The sequence below is a fragment of the Sus scrofa genome, chromosome 3 (genome assembly GCF_054392235.1).
Source record: "Sus scrofa isolate SSC_HxYL_T2T_F1_AM1 chromosome 3, Sscrofa_HxYL_maternal_Yorkshire_Landrace_v2.0, whole genome shotgun sequence".
NCBI classification, from domain to species: domain Eukaryota; kingdom Metazoa; phylum Chordata; class Mammalia; order Artiodactyla; family Suidae; genus Sus; species Sus scrofa.
Genome location: NC_139385.1, coordinates 7,430,371 through 7,442,439, shown reverse-complemented (window position 1 = coordinate 7,442,439; position 12,069 = coordinate 7,430,371). Strand labels below are relative to the sequence as shown.

Sequence of the window (12,069 nt, the reverse complement as noted above, 5' to 3'; positions counted from 1 at the left end):
TGCATCATTTGACACTATTTTCTCCCATTCTGTAAGTTGTCTTTTTGTTTTCTTTTGCGTTTCCTTTGCTGTGCAAAAGCTTTTCAGTTTGATGAGGTCCCATGGGTTTATTTTTGCTCTAATTTCTATTGCTTTGGGAGACTGACCTGAGAAAATATTCATGATGTTGATGTCAGAGAGTGTTTTGCCTATGTTTTCTTCTAGGAGTTTGATGGTGTCCTGTCGTATATTTAAGTCTTTCAGCCATTTGGAGTTGATTTTTGTGCATGGTGTGAGGGTGTGTTCTGGTTTCATTGCTTTGCATGCAGCTGCCAGGTTTTCCAGCAATGCTTGCTGAATAGACTTTCTTTTTCCCATTTTATGTTCTTGCCTCCCTTGTCAAAGATTAATTGACCATAGGTGTCAGGGTTTATTTCCGGATTCTCTATTCTGTTCCATTGGTCTGTCTGTTTTGGTACCAGTACCACACTGTTTTGATGACTGTGGCTTTGTAGTATTTCTTGCAGTCTGGGAGAGTTATGCCTCCTGCTTGGTTTTTGTTTCTCAGGATTGCTTTGGCGATTCTGTGTCTTTTGTGGTTCCATATAAATGTTTGGATTGTTTGTTGTAGTTCTGTGAAAAATGTCATGGGTAATTTGATAGGGATTGCATTGAATCTGTAGATTGCTTTGGGTAGTATGGCCATTTTCACAATATTGATTTTCCCAATCCAGGAACATGGAATATCTTTCCATTTCTTTACATCTTCTTTGATTTCTTTGATTAAGGTTTTATAGTTCTTGGCATATAGGTCCTTTACCTCTTTGGTCAGGTGTATTCCGAGGTATTTGATTTTGTGAGGTACAATTTTAAAAGGTATCGTATTTTTGTATTCCTTTTCTAATGTTTCATTGCTGGTTTACAGAAATGCAACTGACTTCTGAATGTTAATCTTATATCCTGCCACTTTGCTGAATTTATTAATCAGTTCAAGGAGTTTTGGGGTTGAGTCCTTAGGGTTTTCTATGTATAGTATCATGTCATCTGCATACAGTGACAGTTTGATCTCTTCTCTTCCTATTTGGATGCCTTTTATTTCTTTTGTTTGTCTAATTGCTGTGGCTAAGACTTCCAAAACGATGTTGAAGAGCAGTGGTGAGAGTGGGCATCCCTGTCTTGTTCCAGATTTGAGTGAGAAGGCTTTCAGTTTTTCCCCATTGAGGATTATATTTGCTGTGGGTTTATCATAAATGGCTTTGATTATATTCAGGAATGTTCCCTCTATACCCACTTTGGCGAGGGTCTTGATCATGAATGGATGTTGAACTTTATCAAATGCTTTTTCTGCATCTATTGAGATGATCATATGATTTTTGACTTTTTTTTTGTTAATGTGGTGTATGATGCTGATTGATTTGCGTACGTTGAACCATCCTTGTGAACCTGGGATGAACCCAACCTGGTCATGGCGTATAATTTTTTTGATATGTTGTTGGATTTGGTTGGCTAAGATTTTGTTGAGAATTTTTGCATCTATATTCATCAATGATATTGGGCGATAGTTTTCTTTTTTGGTGGTATCTCTGTCTGGTTTTGGAATGAGGGTGATGGTGGCCTCATAGAATGTCTTTGGGAGTATTCCTTCTTCTTCAACCTTTTGAAAGAGTTTAAGGAGGATGGGCACCAGTTCCTCTTTATATGTTTGATAGAATTCACCTGTGAAGCCATCTGGTCCTGGGCTTTTATTTGTAGGGAGTGATTTTATGACCTCTTCAATTTCATTTCTAGTGATTGGTCTGTTCAGTTGGTCTGTTTCTGCTTGATTCAGTTTTGGCAGGCTGTCAGATTCTAGAAAATTGTCCATTTCTTCCAGATTGTCAAACTTGTTGCCATACAGTTGTTCATAGTATTCTCTTATGGTTTTTTGTATTTCTGCTGTATCCGTTGTGATTTCTCCTTTTTCATTTATAATTTTGGTTATTTGGGTTCTTTCTCTCCTCTTTTTAGTGAGTCTGGCCAGGAGTTTGTCAATTTTGTTCACCTTTTCAAAGAACCAGCTCTTGGTTTTATTAATTTTCTCTATTGTTTTTTGAGTCTCTATTTTACTGATTTCTTCTTTGATCTTTATAATTTCCTTCCTTCTGCTGACTTTAGGACTTTTTTGTTCTTCTTTTTCTAATTCGTTTAGGTGGAGGGTTAAGTTGTCAATTTGGGATCTTTCTTCTTTTTTGAGAAAGGCCTGGATTGCTATAAATTTCCCTCTAAGCACTGTTTTCGCAGCATCCCATAGATTTTGAGAGGTTGTGTCTTCATTATCATTTGTTTCAAGGTAGTTTTTAATTTCCTTCTTGATTTCCTCATTGATCCATTGGTTTTTTAGTAGCATGTTGTTTAGTCTCCATGGAGTAGGTTTTTTCTCTTTCCTTTTCCCATGGTTGATTTCTAATTTCATGGCATTGTGGTCAGAGAAGATACTTGAGATAATTTCTATGCTCCTAAATTTATTGAGATTCGCTTTATGTCCCAATATGTGGTCGATTCTTGAGAATGTTCCATGAGCATTTGAGAAGAATGTGTATTCTGCTTTTTTTGGATGTAGTGTCCTGAAGATATCAATTAAGTCTAACTTTTCTATTGTTTCCTTTAGGATCTCTGTTGCTTTATTGGTTTTCTGTCTAGAGGATCTGTCCATTGATGTGAGGGGGGTATTAAGGTCTCCTACTATGATTGTATTCTCATCAATATCTCCCTTTATGTCTGTTAATATTTGTTGTATGTATCTGGGTGCTCCTATATTTGGGGCATATATGTTGATGATAGTAACATCCTCTCCTTGGATGGATCCCTCAATCATTAAATAGTGTCCTTCTTTGTCTTTCTTTATGTCTTTTGTTTTAAAGTCTATTTTGTCTGATATGAGACAATCATATCATTTGCGACTCCTGCTTTTCTGTCATGTCTATTGGCATGAAATACTTTTCCCCAGCCTTTCACTTTCAATCTATATGTATCTTTTGTCCTAAGGTGAGTTTCTTGTAGGCAGCATATTGAAGGTTTTTGCCTTTTTATCCACTCAGCCACTCTGTGTCTTTTGATTGGGGCATTCAGTCCATTGACATTTAAGGTGATAATTGATAGATGATTATTTATTGCCATTTGATCCTCGGGTTCCAGTTGATTCTATGGTTCTCCATTCTTCCTTTCTTTTTTTTTTTTTGTGGTTGGATGGTCTCCTGTTATTATCTGCTTGAGTGTATTTTATTTTTCATTTTTTGCAAATGCAATATTTGGTTTTGGCTTGTGGTTGCACTGTTTTTTAAGTATGCTAACCCCTTCCCATAATTGTGTGTTTTAGCCTGATGGTCCTGTAAGTTCAAACACTTCATTACTATATTAAAATTAAGAAGAGAGACATACAAACACACAAAAAGGGTTATTTACCTCCTAACATCCCTTGCCCACATTTTATGGTTTTGATGACTCTTTTATTTTTTTCTTTTTAATTTTATTTTGTTTGAAGCATGTTCATGATTAAATCTGTATGCTGGCTTATTTGAGTGACTGCTCTCTGATTGCGGTTTCCTCAGTCCTAGTTCTTCCTCTTCTTCTTCTTCTTCTTTTTTTCTTTTCTTTTTTCTTCCCTTTCCTTCCTTTCTTTTTGGTTTAGAGAAGCCCTTTCAATATTTCCTTTAACCTGGGTTTTGTGTTGCTGTATTCTTTAAGTTTTTGTTTGTTGGGGAAAATTTTTATTTCCCCTTCTATTTTAAATGATATTCTTGCTGGATAGAGTATTCTAGGTTGCATATTTTTTCCTTTTAGCACTTTAAATATCTCTTGCCATTCCCTCCTGGCCTGTAGTGTTTCTGTAGAGAAATCAGCTGATATTCTTATGGGGGTTCCCTTGTAGGTAACATTCTGTTTTTCTCTTGCTGCCTTTAGGATCCTCTCTTTATCACTAACTTTTGCCATTTTTATTATGATGTGTCTTGGTGTGGGTCTGTTTGGGTTCAGTTTGTTTGGGGCTCTCTGTGCTTCTTGTATCTTGAATCCAGTATCCTTTAGACTTGGGAAGTTTCCAGCGATAATTTCTTCAAATATATTTTCCATTCCCTTATCTTTTTCTACTCCTTCTGGAATTCCTATTATGCGTAGATTGGCCCGCTTTATATTATCCCATAGGTCTCTTATATTGCTTTCCAGTTTTTTGATTCGGTTTTCTGTCTGTTGACCAGATTGAGTGATTTCCATTATTCTATATTCCATATCACTGATTCGTTCTTCTGCATTATTCATTCTGGTTTTTACTGCCCCTAGTTCAGTTTGCATCTCTGCAAATGAATGTTCTAGTTTTTCTTGGCTCCTCCTTATATGTTCTAGTTCCTTTCTGAGGGTATCTGCATTACTGTTCATATCTTCTCTTAATTCCTTCAGTATTTTCAGTATTTCTCTTTTGAATTCCAGGTCTGTCTGACTGCAGAGATCTGTTTCATTGTTGACTGTTTTAGGTGAGTTCTCCTGTTGGTTTGACTGGGGGTGGTTTCTCAGCTTCTTCATCTTGCTTGTTGTCTTCTTTCTCCTGAGGGAGTTGTACTCTCCGTGATCGGGCAGTGTTTGCCTTGTCACTGCCGTGGAATATTTCCTGAGGGCTGGCGTTGTTGGTCAATCTTTTTTGAGGCAGTATGGCTTTTCTGGAGTGTTGATGGGGCTAACAGTGTTTCTTTGAAGCAAAGGAGGACTTCCTGAGGGCAGACAGGACTGGGAGGTCCACACCGCGATGGTAGCAGATTTCACTTGGTCATGCAGAGCTTGCTCTGGTGTTTTTAGGCTGTGGGGTTCTTGCAGGGGGTTGGTGGTGTTGGGCAGCTGCTCCTCAGGAGTGCAGCACCCCCTGGGGGCTGGAGCAGCTATCTGGGTCACTGAGAACCTGAGAGGGTCTTCCCTAGGGCAGCCCAACTCAGAAGGATAGCCTGAGAATGTAGGCGGATCTTTTCACAGTCTGGCCGAGCTTGTTGCAGCTTTTCTGGGCGGCAGGGGGTCCTCCAAGGGGCTGGTGGTGCTGAGCAGTTATTTCACGGGTGTGGGGTACCCCCTGGGGTTTTGGGCGGGTAGCAGGGCCATTGGAGACCCAAGAGGCTCCTCCCCAGGGCAGCCCGACTCAGAAAAACCGTCTGAGATCTTTTCCCGACTCGGCCAGGCTTGTTGCAGCTTTTCTGGGCTTCAGGGGGTCCTGCCTGGAGCTAGCAGTCCTATGCAGCTGGTCCACTAGAGCATCCCCTGGGGGCTTGGGCAGGTAGCAGGGCCGTTGGAAACCCAAGAGGCTTCTCCCCGGGGCAACCTGACTCAGAAAAACCGTCCGAGAATTAGGTCGATCTATTCACAGCCTGGCTAAGCTTGTTCTAGCTTTTCTGGGCTGCAGGCCTTTTCTCGGGGGCTGGTGGTGTTTGGTGCTGCTCTGCAGAAGTGTAGCCCCTCCAAAGGGCAAGCAGGCTTGTGCAGGGACAGCCCCTGTGGTGGTAGGCTTCAGGCAATTGTTGAGGCCAGCCCTCCTGGATGGCAGGCAGCCCCAGGTCCGGTGAGAGCGTAGGGGGTGGGGGGGGTGGGGGGAGGGGATGCACTGGGAAGCACAGCTTTCAGCTAGCTAGCGGGCCTGTAAGCTTGCTGTGGCATGGGGGGTATTCTATGGGGACCCACTACTTCTTCTCTCCCCTCCCCAGCACGGCTGCAGACCAGGCTCTTCTCCCAGGTTCCCTCTGATGCGGCTTTCCACTTCCCTGCTCCTAGAGTATTGTTCCCTTCCTCTGCGACAGCTTTGTTTTCTAGTCTCCCAGGCAGTCTCTGCCCTGTCAAATGGTTTCTAGACCTCCCAAGCAGTTTCCGATCTGCCCCGCCCCCCCAGCCCGGGGACTAACCTCTGGAGCCAAGGTCTCGGTGCCCAGCCCCCCCCCCCCATGTGTCCCCCGGCCCTTTCTCGGGGACTAACCTTCAGAGGCGAGGTCTCGGTGCCCAGCCCCCACCCAGGCGTTCCCCGGCCCTTTCCCGGGGACTAACCTCTGGAGCCGAGGATTCGGTGCCCAGCCCCCAACCAAGTGTCTCAATTTTTGGTGACTGTGCCCGTGTTCAGATGGTCCGTTGGGTTCTTGATCGGCTTTTCCGTACTCCAACTTACTGCTACACTCTTCTCTGCATCTGGAGATTCCTCCGGTTCGTTTGATCTTCCCCCCGGTAGGTGACTTTCCAGGGTGCGGGATCCCTTTCTCCTCCGCAGTTCCCTTTCGGGAGCGCCTGTCCCGCTCGGATTCACCTTCTCTCACTCTCCACTTTTCTCCCGTTCTGCCCAATAATGTCACGAACTTCTTGCCGTTATTGGAGTTGAGGTTCCTCTGCCAGCAATTGGTTGCTGTTCTCTGCGAGTCATTTCTTCTGTAGATGTGCTTTTTTTGTTGTGTTTGTGGGAGAGGGCGAGCGTGTCCCCCTACTCCTCTGCCATCTTGTCCTCTCTCCCACAATTTCAAAGAAAAAAAAAACTTGTTTTCTGGCAGATGAACATCAATAAAACAGATGTTAGGGCTCCTTGGTCTTTGATAGACCAAGCGAACCTGGACATCATGACCTTGGAATTTTTCTCTCTGTGCTGTTCCTTTTTTTGCTGTTGAATTAGAGTCATCTGGGTAAATGTGAGTATGTGAAGAGCTCATGAGAATCACTGCACCCACGGTAATGGCACGTTGCTTTTCTTGCCAGATATGAAGCAATGTGTGAGGTGTGCAGAGGATCAGTACCCTAATAGTGACCAAGACCATTGCCTCTCAAAGGTGGTGACCTTCCTGGCCTGTGGAGATCCTCTGGGGATGGTCCTGGCCTGCACAGCCCTTGGTCTGCCTGTGCTCACAGCTGGGGCTCTTGGGGTCTTTGTGAAGCACAGGGACACCCCCATAGTCAAAGCTAATAACCAGGCTCTCAGCTACATCCTGCTCATCTCCCTCATCCTGTACTGCCTCTGCTCCTTCCTCTTCCTTGGCCGTCCCAACACTGCCACCTGCCTCCTCTAGCAAATGCCCTTTGGGGTCATCTTCACTGTGGCTGTTTCCACCACTTTGGCTAAAACCATCACTGTGGTCCTGGCTTTCAAGGTCACAACCCCAGGGAGAACAATGTGGCAGTGGTTGCTCTCAGGGACCCCCAGTGCCCTCATTGCCATCTGCTCCCTGATTCAAGGAACTTTCTGTGCAGTCTGGTTGGGGACCTCTCCCCCTTTCATGGACATAGATGCACATTTGGAGCCTGCCCCCGCCCTCCCCGACTGTCATGTGCAACAAGGGCTCTGCCATGATGTTGTATCTTTCCTTAGGATACTGGGTTTCCTTGGCTCTCTTGAGCTTCTCCTTGCCTTTCCTGGCCAGGAGCCTGCCCAACACTTTCAAAGAAGCCAGGTGGCTGACATCCAGCATGCTGTTGTTCTGTAGTGTCTGGATCGCATTCCTCCCTGTGTACAATAGCTCCAAAGGGAAGGTCACGGTGGTGGTGGAGGTCTTTTGCATCTTGGCTTCCAGTGCTGGGTTACTGGGGTACATCTTTGTTCCCAGGTGCTGCCATATTCTCCTTAAGTCAGAGAGGAATACCCTGACTAAACTAAGGGGTAAAAACCAACTCTGGGGGAAAATAAATATTCTAGGAGGTGCATGTGTGTGTTACCTAAGACAATTAGAAAGCTTGAAAATTAAAGAAAACCCTGAAGAGTTGTCTCCCCACACCTTGCCATGGGTACCTGTCTGTTCTGGCATCATTTTTTCCCTTGATTTGGAATGCCCTGGTCATGTTCATTACATCCCTGGATATAAATCTCTGTTCTGCACTAACTCATTCACTGATTCTTTTCTTGAATGAATAGCCTTTTCTTTTCACTTCCTAGATTTCATAGCATGTCCTGACAGCTGATAACAGCTATATTTTGGTATTGCTGTTTTGCAGTTAGTTTGTTTACTCATAATTATTTCCTCTTAAATTTTTGAAAGGTCTTGGCAAGTTCCATAATACCCAGTATAGCATTTGGGTTGGAATTGTTTTGATTTCGTAGATGAATTTGAAGAAGGACTGACTTCTTTGTGGTAAAGTTTCCCATTCAGGAATGCATGTTAACTCTCCATTTATCCTAGCCTTTTCATTTTATTTATTAATGCTTTATTATATTTATTATATTAATGAGTCATCTCTAGTTATTTTGGTTGTTAAGTAATGTATAATTTGTTCTTTTTTGAGCTTACTAATGGACTCCTATTAATTGTTAAGTTGATTCGAAAGATCCTAGGATTCTTAGGATTCTAAGACGTGGATAATAATACAAGGTTTTTTCTACTCTAGATACTTATTTCATTCCAGTTGCGTTGATGAGAGCCTTTGACACTCTGCTTAATAGTAGTCGTAACTGTGAGCTTTGTGTTCTTGGATTGGTGGAAATACTCCTTATTTTTTTTCACTAAGGTATATATTTGTGGTTTTTGATCACATCTTCTTTTTAATGGAAATAAGTACCTCATTAATGACGCGGGTGCCCTTTCTTCAATGCACATTGTTTTTACATAATTATTTAAGTTGTGATAAAATATACGTAAAATTCCCATCTTAACCATTTTAAAGTGTACAGAGCAGTAGTAAGTATATTCGCAAGATAGTGCAAACAAATCCCAGAACTCTTTTCATCATCTCAAAATAAAACTGTAAACATGAAACACTTCCCCATCCCCTGCCTCCATCATTCTACTTTCTTTCTCTATGAATTCCTCGAGGTACCTCATAGAAGTAGAATCATAAACTCTCTGTCTTTTGATGAATAGTTTATTTCACTTGGAATAATGTCCATCAGGTTCATCCACATGTCACATGTGTCAGAATTTTCTTCCCTTTTCAGGCTGAATGATATTCCTTTGTACATATATGAACCACCTTTTGTTTATCCATTAATTCATCAATGGGCACTTGAGTTGCTTCCACTTTTAGGCTCTTGTGAATTATGCTGCTATGAACAAACCTGTACAAATATGTCTTTGAAGTCCTGCTTTCAATTCTTTTGGGCACATACCCAGAAGTGGAATTTCTGGATCACAGGATAATTCTCTTTTTAAGTTTTTGAGGAACCACCAAAGTGTCTGCTCTGATGGCCGCACCATTTTACATTCCCACCAACAGTGCAGAAGCTTTGCAGTTTCTCCACATCCCTACCCACACTTGCTCCTCTCGGCTTTTTTAAGAAAATTCATCTCGATAAGCATGTGGTGGCATCTAATTGTGTTAACAGCGGTTCGTTTTGATTAAGGAGTGAGATTTAGTTTTCTTGTTTTAATAGATAGAAATGACACACAACATTGTATCATTCCAAGTATAGAACATAATTTGCTGTGTTGTATAATCTACCATGATTACCACAATAAGTTTAATTCACCTCACAATTTACAACATTTTTCTTACTGTAAGAACTTCTGAAATCTATTCTCTTAGCAACTTTTGAATATACAATTCTCTATTATTAACTATGGTTGCCATGCCATACATTAAATGCTTCAAACTCATTGACCTTGCAGCTGGAGGTTTTTGCCTTGTAATTACCTTCACCCATTGCCCTCACCCCCAGGGCCAACTCTGGCAGTCACTGATCTGTTCTCTGTATGTAAAAGTCAAGAGTGCTCTTGTAGTGCAGCAGCTTTGGAATCCAGCCTTGTCACTCTGGTGGCTTAGTTCACTGCTGGGGCATGGGTTCTACTCTCACTTAGGAACTTACACATGCCACAAGTGCAGCCAAAGAAATAAAAAAGATAAAAGCTGAGAGGGTTTTTTTGGTTCCATACATGTGATATCATGGAATATTTGTCTTTCTCCATCTGACTTATTTCACTCACCATAATGCCTTCACAGTCCATCCATGTTGTCACATGTGACAACAGTTGCTAATTTTTTATGGTTAAATAATATTCCACTGGGTATATGTGCCACATTTTTTTATCCAGTCATCAGTAGATAGATACATAGGTTGTTTCCCTGTCTTGGATGTTACAAATAATACTGCTATCAACATGGGCAGCAGATACATTTTTCAAGACAGTGATTTCACTTCCTTGAATACATACGGAGGGATGGAATTGCTAGGTCATATTGTGGGTGTATTTTCAGTTGAGGAATACTCAGACTCTTTTCAATAGTACCTTTACCAATTGAAATCCCACCAAGAGCGCACAAGTGTTCCCTTTTCCCCACATCCCCCCACCCCAGCACTTATCTCTTTTCCCTTTGATAAGAGCCATTCTAACAGATGTGAGGTGATATATCATTGTGGTTTTGTCTTGTATTTCCCCGATGATTAGTAATGTTGAGCACATTTTCACATTTCTCATGGCTGCATGGGTGTCTTTGGAAAAATGTCTAGTCATGTCCACTGTCCAATATTAGCTCTGATTGTTTGCTTTTTTATGATTGAGTTCTATGTGTTTCTCATATATTTTTGATATGAAACCTATATCAGATATATGATTTACAAATATTTCTCTCATGCTCTAGGTTGTTCTTTTTTTTTTTTTCTTTAAGGCTACACTCACAGTGTATGGAAGTTCCCAGGCTAGGGGTCAAATCAGTGCCATAGCTGTCAGCCTACACCACAGCCACAGCAACACAGGATCCAAGCCCTGTCTGCAACATACACCACAGTTGACGACAACAGTCGATCCTTAATTCACTGAGGGAGACCATGGATTGAACCTGTGTATCCTCATGGATACTAGTCGGGTTCATTTCTACTGAACAATGATGGGAATGCCCTCTTTTTTTATGGTTTCCTTTGCTGTGGAAAGCTTCTGCTTTTTAGTTTGATGTAGTCCCACTTACTTATGCTTGCTTTCGTTGTTTCTTCTTTTTCATGTCTTATTCAAAACATAGTGCCAAGACTGATGTCAAGGAGTTTATCCCACATATTTTCTTCTAGAAGTTTATCATTATGGGTCTTACTTTCAATACATTAAGTCAATGTGAGATGATTTTTCTTAAATATTACCTCAGATGATTAATGACATTGAGCATCATTTTCATTTGCTTGTTGGCCATTTGTATAACATGTTTGGGAAAATGTCTGTGCAAGTCCTTTGCCTTTTTTGGTAGGGGGGATGGATGAATTCAAGTGTGGCACATGGAATTTCCCAGGCTAGGGGTTGAAACAGAGCTGCAGATGCTGGCCTATGCTGCAGCCACAGCACTGCCAGATCTGAGCCATGTCTCCAACCTACATCAGAGCTCATGGCAATGCCGGATCCTTAACCCACTGAGCGAGGCCAAGGATACACCCCACATCCTCATGGATACTAGTCGAGTTCACTTCTGCTAGGGTCCAAAGGGAACTCCCTTTGACCATTTTTCATTGGGAATAATTAAATTATTGCCATTGTCTTTGAATTGTATGCATTCTTTACATAATCTGGATATTCCTCTCTTTCCATAAAGTTTCCCCTGTGTTTTCTGCTAAGGGTTTTACAGTTATACCTCTTACATTTAGGCTTTCGATACATTTTAACTTATTGGTTGGATGGCATAAGGTAAGGGTCCAACTTCTTTGTTTTGTATGTGGCTTTCTGGTTTTCCTAGCACAATTTATTGAACAAACTGTCCTTTTCCCATTGAATGATCTTGGGTATCCTCGATGATAATTACCTGGACATACATGCGACGTTTTTCTTCTGAGGTCTCTATTCTACTCCATTGCTCTATACATCCATACTTATGGTGGTATCACACTGTTTGGATTCCCGTAACTTTGTAATAAGTTTCAAAATAAGTATGCAGGAGTCTTCTGGTTTTAGTATTTCCAGAATTGTGTTAGCTACTTAGATCCCTTGATTTCCATGTGAATTTTAAGGTAGGTTTTTCTATTTCTGAAAAAAATGCCATTGAGATTTAGGCAGTGATTGTATTGACTCTGGAGATCACTTTGGGTAATAACGCAGTCTTAGCAATATTAAGTCTTCTAATCTATGAACACAGGAGATCTTTCCATTTATTTATATCCTTTTAAATTATTTCACCACTTTTGTAGTTTGTGGTGTGCAATTCTTTCAC

At 41.5% G+C, this 12,069-nt stretch overlaps 1 pseudogene; it reads left to right on the top strand.

The window, feature by feature from the left end:
* The window catches only part of LOC102164877 (vomeronasal type-2 receptor 116-like), a 36,092-nt pseudogene extending 26,384 nt beyond the window's left edge, over positions 1-9,708 (top strand).
* Positions 9,709-12,069: the final 2,361 nt, after the last annotated feature.